The 9,930-nt window shown below is 36.8% G+C and overlaps 1 pseudogene; it reads right to left on the reverse strand.

Moving 5' to 3' along the window:
- Nucleotides 1-318: 318 nt before the first annotated feature.
- LOC125107427 (glycogenin-1-like) lies at nucleotides 319-1,255 on the reverse strand (annotated as a pseudogene).
- Nucleotides 1,256-9,930: the final 8,675 nt, after the last annotated feature.

The raw sequence follows: 9,930 nt of genomic DNA on the forward strand, positions 1-9,930 counted from the left end.
TAGAGTCGATATAGCCATTTTAATTAGCTTGACTTTCCTTTACCACATATGCTGGCCATCAGCAAGAATTTCCAACAAATGAGCTGAATAATGAATAAGCCTAAGATTAGAAAGCGGAATGCTGTCCACGTAACAGAACTGCTACTTCACAACTTTTGCCAAGTTCTCACCTGTTGTCCTGCAAAATCCCCTCATCCGACAGATTCTAGCAAAGCCTGTAGCAACTGTAATGAACCTTTCCTAACCCAGCTCCAGATACTAAGTATCAGAAACAAGTGCCTGTGAAGTGGACGTGTCCATGGGAAAATGGCAGTGCTTTTACTGGCGGTAAGTGTTCAGTTTCCTCTTGATGTTGTCAAAGAAATCTGGCCCCATATAATCAGCCTGGCCCTGTTCCCTCCACTCCTTCCATTCTTCTGAGGACATAAGAGCCTGTGCTGCAGCCAGGATCTCCCCAAGAGACAGAAGGGATACAGCTCCTGAGACACCTTCTACTTTTAGGTGTGAGTGGTTGTCTTTGAAAAAGGCCAAATTGTTTAAGCAGAGGTAAAACACTGGTGGTGAAGATACCCCACCACAGGTTGAGAAACTCTGGATGAGTCATGATGGGATCATGGGACTCACTTTTGACACTTTTTTTTAGGATCATAAGTATAATTCCATGGTTTGATTCATCCCAGGAAACGCACAACTTTGGCATTTGCACCAAATGCTTTACATGCTGGGAGGTAGGAGTATATAGAAACGCTGCTTAAGTTATCAATAAATGGCTTATGTTTTCTGATACCTATTGCTGCTCAGCTGTTAAAAAATGTGTTCCATAAACCCTGGTTCCCCCATCAAAACTGCCTTGCTCAGAAGCAAGGTGCAATAGCGGATTGTATGTTTCAACTGAAGGCTGATAAACAAGGACTCCAGAACTGAAGCAATCAGCCCACCTGACAATTCTTCTCGCTCCAAAAGATCATCGTATTTGCTGGGACCAGAGTATCTGCCTCCATGAACACACGTTCTGAATACTGTGCAAATGACCAGCAATGGAGTTTAGTTAACATGACACCAAACTCAGGCCTCTTCATCAAGGTTAGATGCGCAGAATCGCCACTGTCCAAGATATCTACAGTGATGACTTCATCAAAGACTGTCTCTTTGTCAGTCTGTGCGGTGGCAAGCACAGCCAGAGACAACCCAGGACCAAGACTCCTTTGGTGTAGGCATTGTTTGTGGTCAGTGTCACAAAGACCTGATCTATCATGGTGCTGCCAGGAGTGGGGTCAGTGGGGAGGTAGGGGGTGGGGAGGTGGAGGGCGGTCCCCACAGCTGCAGGTTGCTGGTTGGGAGAAGGCGAGTGCCTGGAAGGAGCGTGGCCAGGAAGTAGACATAGCGGGCAGCTAGTTTATTCTTTTTATGAATTTCTGACCTAATTTTAAAATTTCCATATGTATTTTGGGATTTTTATTGGGATTAAATGGATTTATAGATTAGTCTTCTATTGGTTTTATATTCCTTAAAATACTGATTCATTGTATTGATAATATGGTACAGTTCTTTTAGTAAACTTTTAATTTTACTTCAATAAATATCTTCTACATTTTATATTAATTCTTGTATTTATCAAGGTAAGTTACACTAGATGCTGTAACAAACAATCCCCAAATGTTTTTATTCAACTAACATGAAGATAGAAGCAGTTTCTTTTTTTAATTTAAATTCAACTGATCAACGTGTAGTGTATTAGTTTCAGAGGTAGAGTTCAGTGATTTGTCAGTTGTATATAACACCCAGTGCTCATTACATCATGTGCCCTCCTTAATGCCCATCACCCAGTTACCCCATCTCCCTACCCCTCTCCCCTCCAACAATCCTCAGTTTGTTTCCTATGGTTCTGATGGCTTGTCTGCCTTTCTGATTACATCTTGTTTAATTTTTCCCTCCCTTCTTCTATTCTCCTCTGTTTTGTTTCTTAAATTTCACTTATGGGTGAAATCATATGATAACTGTTTTTCTCTGATTGACTTTTTTCACTTAGCATAATACCCTCTAGTTCCATCCACATTGTTGTAAATGGCAAGATTTATTTTTGATGGCTGAGTAATATTCCATTGCGTGTATATGTGTGTGTATACCACATCTTCTTTATCCACTCTTCTGCCGATGGACATCTGGGCTCTTTCCATAGTTTGGCTATTGTGAACATTGCTGCTATAAACACTGGGGGGCAGGTGCCCCTTCTGATCACTACATTTGTAACCTAGTAGTGCAATTTCTAGGTCATAGTGTAGTTCTATTTTCAACTTTTTGCGGAGCCTCCATACTGTTTTCCAGGGTGGCTCTGTCAGCCTGCATTCCCACCAGCAGTGTAAGAGGGTTCTCCTTTCTCCACATTTGTTGTTTCCTATTTTGTTAATTTTAGCCATTCTGACTAGTGTGAGGTGGTATCTCATTGTACTTTTGACTTGTATTTCCCTGATGCTGGGTAACACTCCCCAAATCTTACTTACATCATAGTACAATGTGGACCACGTTGGTTTGCATTCTGCTTAACTCAGCCATTTTGGGAACCTAGATTGACAGCTCTGCCATTATCAGTGAGGACTTCCAGATTGTGCTGCGTCTTACCATCTAGTAGGCAAATAGAGAAGAGAGTGTGAAAGATAATTTGGGGGATTTTTTGACTAGAATGAAATGGTATGCATAACTATTGTTGTATTCACAACTCAGTCAGTTGCCCCACATTTCTGGAAGAGACGCAAGGAAAGATTCCTCATGTAAGCCCAAGAGGTAAATAAATGATTTTGGAGAACTCTTAAAATTGCCTCACCCACCTAAGTAGAAAATCCAAGAGAATCAACTAAAATACTAATAAAACTAGTAACAGAGTTTTAAAAGGTAATTGGATCCAAGATTGGTTTACAAAAATAAATCTTTTTTTCAAAAAAAGATTTTATTTATTTATTCGACAGAGAGAGACACAGCAAGAGAGGGAACACAAGCAGGGGGAGAAGCAGGTTTCCCGCTGAGCAGGGAGGCCGATGTGGGGCTCAATCCCTGAGTCCTGGGATCGTGACCTGAGCCGAAGGCAGACTCAACAAATGAGCCACTGAGGCACCCCAAATCATCTTCTTATATGTGAGAAATAACCAGTAAGAATTATAATAGCTAAGATGACAGAAGATTTTTCCTACCTGTTTCTTTTAAATTGTCTCCAAACAGTGAATATTTTGGCTTTTCCTTTTTTAATGTTTCTAGTCTCTCCTTTTTGTTTTAAATTTAAATATTGCAACATTCTGTGATATTGAATTGAATGGTACCAACTGTCTTGTTTGTTATAATAAATTTTCAATTGGTTAAAAACAAAATAAAATGCTGGAATGCCGCTGGCTGAATTTCTGAAATGTTTGTCTTGATGGAACTCCTCTTTTCAAAATGAAAGACATGATTTTGTGATCATTCTCTTGATAATGAGCCTCTACTTGTGTGGCTCTGAGCTTTCTTTTTTCCAAAAAGACATTTTTTTTTATTATTGTTGTTGAAGTAGATTCAACAAGAAATTCTGCCTAAAGGTTTCTAGAAATTAAGCCTTTTGTTTTTGGTTTTGGTATGGTTTTAGAAAATAACAGTTGAATGAAAGTCTTAGTGAACATTTAAATCCTGACTGCCTAATTTAGCATTTCTACTAGGATTCTTTCTGCAGTTTAGGTGCCTACATAACCCAGTCTACCAAACTGTATTGTGAACATTATTATTGTTGTTATTATTTCCTACTATTAGTGGAAATAGCAAAATTTATAGTCAGGAACCTAGACTGCAAGCTCTTCTTTTACCATTACTTACACATTGAGCCAGCTACTTAGCTTTTCCTAGTTTTGACTCAATTTTTTAAAGGGAGGAAAAACATCTTTCCTCCCGAGTGGTGCAGAGTGAACAATATCTTTCTGGTAAGTGTCTACAGTAAATCTAGCCTTTTCCAAGCTTTTTACTACCACTTTGGATATTGATAGCTTCTCAAACCATGTGTCTAGCCCTGATCTCCATATATAGATGCAGCTCAGATTTCTAGATTCCTACTGGAATCTCTGTTTGAATGAAGGACAATCACCTCAAATATATTTTGCTCACCATCTAGCATATTGTCTTTTCCCTTATACTTGAGCCTATCACTGCGTTCTCAATCTTATTGTTCCATTGGCACTTGACAAAGAAATGATCCTATAAATTTTAAACATTTCCTTTTCCTCTCAATTAAATAATGCTACTCCATGTTTGTGGCAACACTGTGTTGAAATTTTTCTCTCATATATTGGGAGGGTTTTATTCTGAAACTGCCTGGACAAGACTCTCTCAGTCTTGTTGATGTGCCATTGTGAAAGTCAGAAAGAATGAATTGATGGGCCAGAAATTCAGAATGTATCAATTCTGAACTGGATACTTTGCTTAGTCATCTTAGGCCAAGATTTCTAACAGTGTTCTCTCCTATACCTCACAGAATTCCTCTCTTCTCATCTACTTGGTCTCCATGAGTGACACTATCTCCTCCTACAACTTTAGTTACACTATTTCTCTAGGACAGCTCACTCTCTCAACTGTAGACCATCATGACCGAATGCTCACTGCGTGGATATACTTGGACATTGCTTAGGTATCCAAGTTGTGCTTGTTATTTCTTCTTTTCCATTTACCCAGACGCTAAAGCCAGAAGCTTTCTTGTCAACCTTGATTTCTTTGAATAACCCACTCCCTACATCAAATCAATCACCAAGTTCTAATGAACTCTCTTACTATCTCCAAATCAGACCACTCCTCTCCATCTCTACCAGTATTCAACTAATTGAGGTCATCATCATTTCCCACCCAAATATTCTGCAGTAATCATCTCATTGCTCTTCCTCTCTGCTCTGGTTCACCTTCAATTCTGCCTCTAAATTTCTTATTGAGCAGAACAATCTTTCTAAAGGCCAAATCTAATCAAGTTATTTCTCTACTCAAAGACCCAAATCCTTCATATGGCTTATAAGAGGCTTAATGTTGTGTCTTTAACTTATCTTCAAAAACACGTCTTCCCCTACTCACCCTCCACCTTTTTCTAGGAACCGCTTTAGGTCCTCTCACCACTGAAGCTCTATAAGGCTACTTCCCGTAGTTAGGACAGCTTTCCTAACCCTCCTCCTATCACCCTTTACATTTTTTCACTTCCTTTGATTTCAATTCTCTGATCAACCTTTTTGACATTCTGTCCCTAAGACTTGATGTTTACCCACCCATGTAATCTAAGCACCATCACTCAGTCTATATTTTAGTATGTATCACCCTGTAGTATAACAAAATGTGGTAACTATAAACTTGAATGTCTCTTTTATCAAAGTATAAGGAACAAAGACGAGATTGTATTTTGCTTATTTTCTAACCCCAAAGCCTAGGACTTTGTCTGGCACACAGTGTCCATTAACTACTTACTAAATTAAGAAAATAACAAGGATACCTGAAACATTTGGAAAATATAAAATATTATATGTAAATATTTCAAGCAGTGCTAATAGTACTTTTTAAAAAGAAAATAAATTATTATTCACTAGGTATTTCCACTCTTGCATAATTTTAAGCTAAACCCACAAAGGGCATTTTTAATGGAATTTTTTACAAATACTGAATTTCATGAAATTTTTCTCTTAGAGGTGACTTAAAGATTTGAATTCCAACCAAAAGGAAAGAGTTAACTCTTTAGTGTTCAAGATAAGAATTAAATATAAAAAGAAATTCTGTCATAATTCCTAGGTCGGAACACCAAATTCTGTTTATAAAATAGCCTAGTTTTCAGAAAGATGGATTCTGAGACTATTTTGGCAACATTATATTGTGTAATGGAATTATTTAATGAGATTACACCATTTTTACTTTGGAAAATTTTGTACTATTTTGTTTGTGTTCTCAGTCAAGGTAAGCATTTTCATTCATATCTTTTCTTTTTCATTTAGTGTTAGTTTCTATGGTCCTTATATTCCAATTAATTTCTTCCCAACAACATGCCAAATTATCTCTTTTATCTTGAGTGAAACATACACATGAAATATGGCTTTTTTATTGATTAGTATATGAAATGCTTGAAAGGCATTTAGAGACTGTATGAAAAGATACATTTCATATAACCACCTAAGACCATTTTCAGATTCACCATCAATAAGAAAGTGAAGGAATGTTTCCTTAAATAAGTGAAGTTACTCAGTGTATAAACCTGATTTCTCAAATCTATGTATAAGACTCCAAAAACTAAGCAAAGCAAAAGAAATAAACCGTCTAAAGAAACAAAATCAAAATCACTATTTGCTGTCCCTGTACAGTCATCATAGAGAACTCCTTTATATATAGCTGTAGTCCTACAGTCTCTGTTGAGTCTATATACCATGTCTATATAGACATGCCTTCTCCATATGCCCAGAGCATCTACTGAACCTCTGGATGGGGTGCCCTATGCTAACATGACAGAAACAAAAAGAAACTAATATAAGAACACAATTCATGAAGCACACTAGTCTTTCAAATTTAATTTCATTCATCACAGAGGGAAGAGTAGTTACTACATCCAAAACATAGGAGCAAGACATCATTCAAGACAAACATATATGGAGGAAGAACTCTTGGAAATTAAAAGCACAAAAACTGAAAAATTTTTTTTAGAAGTTTGGAAGATACACTTGAGGAGATTCCATTAAGAAAATAGGAAAAAAAGGCAAAGAGATGAAAATGTGGTCTTATTTTTGAAATGGACAATTGATACAGGTATAAGAATATTTTTATCTTCATGGACCTTAGGAAGCTACTGTAGGTATTACTTCACCAAAACAAGGGTCCAAATCAAAAGAGGGGAATTTATGGAATCTGGATAACAGGAAACCTCACTACTGGTGATACATGAAGGGACTTCTCAGGATAAAAGTGAAAGGTACCCCAGATAACATATGTGCATCAGACTCTCAGAGCAGCCAGTATGCATCAAATCAGGAGAGAAAAATCCAAAAGGGAACCTCTAAGGGGAAAAAAAAAAGAAGTTGAAATAATAAATTATCTAATGCAAATGGATATTTTGAGAGGAGATTTATAATTCTTTTAAGAGTCTGGGGAAATATTCATGATAGAGTTTCTGTTAAATTTCAGACAGAGAAGCACAATCACTATAAGAGTATTTAGGGATAATTGTTGTAATTTAGCCATACACAATGTAGGACAAGCTGGGAGTGTAAAGTCCAGAAGGGGGAATAGAAGAATTAGAGAAGTAAGCCACTAAGCAGCCCTCATAAAGCCCTGGTACAAGTGGATAAGTTGAAGCATGTAAGAAAATCTGAGAAGCCAAGTACATCTAACCACCAAAATGGGTCCTTCAAAGGGGAGCTCATGGAGAGATCTATGGAAAGTTCTTACTTCTGTGTCAATACCACATCTAATGGTAGACCCAAAGTCACTACTGGAAGAGGAAGAACAGGACAGGACCCAGAAGAGAGCAACCCTGTACCTGCTGGACCCTGTGTTTGTCTGTCATAGTTCTGGGAATAAAAAAGACCTTTGGAGACTAGTCCTACTTTTAAAACTGTACAAGTTTCTCTTTTGGCCATCTCTACCAGGAAACCATACAGATTCCTCAAGTTAACAGAGCAACCCAACATAGGTAGGTAGAAGAGGCTAAAAAAGCAAATAAAGAGATGCAATCCTAGGAACTACTAACTCTAGGGAAGAATGTTTATGTGAGAAACAAAGATAATCAAATCATTTCACATTGTTCATCTCTGAATAATATTTATGTATAAATCATGTAAGACTATCTGACATATTGATTTAACCACAAATCATAGCTTCATTGAATAGATGGGACGGAGGAGGATATTTGCATGGAGAATGAGGTAGAAAGCAAGATTTAAAACTTCTAAATCCATATATTCCTTAATAGGATTCAAAGTATAACATGTAAAACTGAGGGAGACAAACCATAAGAGATTCTTAATCTCACAAAACAAACTAATGGTTGTGGGGAGTGGAGGAGGTAGGGATATATGGTTGTTGGGTTATGGACATTGGGGAGGGTATGTTCTATGGTGAATGCTGTGAAATGTGTAAGCCTGATGATTCACAGACCTGTACCCTAGGGTAAATAATACATTATAGGTTAATAAAAATAATTTTAAAAAATAAAGAAAGAGTAGTATGATCCTGTTATACAGTCTTAAGCATATAAGTGCAAGGAAACAGCTAAAAGAGTTGAAGTTATTTTTGGGGGGTGATGAGGAGTGGAATGGGAGATTACTTTATGTTTGTTACCACATTGGCGATCACTGACTTTTTAAACTATTTATGGGTACTAATGTAATATAAAAGGAGCATTTAGTAAAAATAAGCACTATATTAGATGAATAATGCCATAATAATCTATGTATGTGAATGGACTTAAAGCTACAAGAAGAAATTTCTAAGATATTATATGTTAATGTCTAAGAAATTTCTAAGAAATAATGTGTTAAGATATAAGCAATGGAAAAGAGGTTTGTACTCAAATCAATGAGGGGCACATCTTAAGATAAATAAGCCTTGATAAAAATATCATAGGTAGTGGGGCACCTGAGTGCTCAGTGGGTTAAAGCCTCTGCCTTTGGCTCAGGTCATGATCCCAGGGTTCTAGGATCAAGCCCAGTTTTGGGCTCTCTGCTCAGCGGGGAGCTTGCTTCCCTTCCTTTCTCTCTCCTGCCTCTCTGCCTACTTGTGATCTCTGTCTGTCAAATAAACAAATAAACTCTTAAAAAAAAATCATAGATAGTAAAACATTCCAGATTCCTTCAGGTAGAATCACTCTATTTAGGTGCCATTAAACTTTTAGGGAAAACTGAATAATTTTATTCAATCAAGGAGTAAAATTCACTTAGAAGTCACTGATTAGAATTTATTTATTTTATAAGACAATAGCAGAGAACCATGAACAATTATAAGTTAATTTTTTAAATGTATTTTTATGGTTCTACTAATAGCTCATTATTGAAAATTGAAGTATGAATTAATTAATTGTCTTAGAGCAGTGGCTAGCAAGCAGTTAGCTAATACATTGATTGGTTCATTCTGTTTACAATTTTTAGGGTGACTTGAAACTAACATTGAACAAGCTACGTTTCTAAACTCAACCAACCATTTAGAGAATCCTCTCATAGTGAGAATTCCAGATATGCAAACAAATTCCTGAAACATCTGTCATTAAAATAATCACAGGTTTAGTCCAAATGTTAGGAGATTGGAGGCCAATGTTTTTGAGATAAGTGTCTCAATTAATCAAGTAATTGTTCTAGGCTGAGTGGAGTCTAATGTTTAAAACATTCAAGAAAACTATAACAAAGGATTAAAATATGCTGTCAGAAGACAGAAGTATTTCCATTTAAGGGCTCCTCAGAATTCACTGGGCTGGAAGAAATTACTACCATAGTATTCTGCAGCATTTCCTCAAACCCTATGATCGATAAACAATATGATCATTGAGGTAGAATTTTAGATTGTAACCCATGCATTCTGAGACAATATGAGCATTTTTGGGATTCTAGTTATTGGCTAAACAACATTCCTGGAAAGACATTAGAACATATTGTTGCTTGATCCTTGAAGATTATATGCTATAGGGATATAGGCCCCTGAATTCCAGTAAGTTATATTCTTGCATCTTTTTATTAAGGTAAAAGAGTAAGATAGAATGGAAAAATGAGAGGGAGCGTACAACATACATTCAGAGAGAACTAGAGTTTACAAAGTAGAGAAAGAAAAAACAGCTGTGTGCCTGCAGATGGATATCCAGTTTCTTTCTTTCTTTTTTTTTTTTTTAAGATTTTATTTATTTATTTGACAGACAGAGATCACAAGAGGCAGAGAGGCAGGCAGCGAGAGAGAGGGGGAAGAAGGTTCCCTGCTGAG

This window comes from Lutra lutra, chromosome 8 (assembly GCF_902655055.1).
Source record: "Lutra lutra chromosome 8, mLutLut1.2, whole genome shotgun sequence".
Classification (NCBI taxonomy): Eukaryota; Metazoa; Chordata; class Mammalia; order Carnivora; family Mustelidae; genus Lutra; species Lutra lutra.